Here is a 1209-nt window from a genome sequence, read left to right on the forward strand (position 1 = left end):
GTTCAAAACCCCATGCGGTGCAAAGCTGACCACTAACCAAGCCTCCAGGTCACATTCCTATGCGGAGCCTTAACGAAACGTGCGAAGCAAAGCAATCGCCGCCCCGCAGCTCTGGGTTCGGTCTGGCCGTTCCCGAGCTAGTCAAGGCCGGCCCAGGCTGCTGATTGGATGGAAGCGGCGGTATCGCCCCACCCAGGGAAAGGCTCGTCGCTCTGACCCGCCCCGCCGGCTTTGGCAGCTTCTGCTCGCGGAGCGTGTTGGTGGCTCTCCGGGAGGCGAGCTCCGTCCTGGACGGCGCCCTGCCTGGAAGGAAGCGCGAGGGGATCCCCGCGGTCAGGTCAGTGGGGAGCGGCCCTTTCTTTTCCCCCTTCCCCTAAACAGGCGCTGCAGGGTGGGCTGGGGAGGGGGGGGAGGTAGGTCTTCGGAACGAATGACCTCCGGCAGCATCTTTTTCTCCATCACCGTCGCCTCCCCGGGTGGCCGAGAAAGCCGGCTAGCAATTCCGCAGCATTTCTCCACCCAGCGCGGGACCCTGATAGAATTCGCCGATTTCTTCCTTCGAACTTATTCTGAAGTGCAACCGGGATAGGAAATGTATCCGAGAAGCCCTTGGATGCTATTTAATACTTTACTTCGCAAAAAATAAATAAATAAATATTAAAATCTTCCGGAATGTTGAGCGAGCGAGTTGATTCCTAATTGGGTGTGAAGAGGAGTGCAGCTTTTTAATGGAAAAATGAATTATTTCGTTTTTGTCTTCATCCTCTTCCTTTTCTTTCCCCTGGTTTTTTTTTTTTTTATATAAAAGCAACGTGGAGAGTATTGACTTTGCTGTATTTAATGGGATTTGAAATCCCGCCATTGCCCATCTTTCCGCACACCTGCAAAAGCCATCCAGCATATTAATCCAGGTTGTCATTTTGATGTTACCCGTCTGTCTGGTTCAGGACAGCATCTGAGTCCAAAAAAGCTAAGCTCCAGGGATAGCAGCCATACGATTTGCCCTCTGGCTGATGTCTAGAGGGCAAAGAGTTCTGCCAGGGATTTTTGTACCAATTGCAACATGCACAACATGCACAACATGTTAGGGATGGAAATAGAGACGACTCTCCATTTCCATCTGTCTCTCTCACACACATCTACCAGCAATTCCAAAGCGTCAGAATTGTTTTCCACAGCATGAGCAATTTCTCACCAAATGAATTACTT

Source organism: Protobothrops mucrosquamatus, unplaced genomic scaffold (genome assembly GCF_001527695.2).
Source record: "Protobothrops mucrosquamatus isolate PMUCROS unplaced genomic scaffold, P.Mucros_1.0 scaffold411, whole genome shotgun sequence".
Taxonomy (NCBI): Eukaryota; Metazoa; Chordata; class Lepidosauria; order Squamata; family Viperidae; genus Protobothrops; species Protobothrops mucrosquamatus.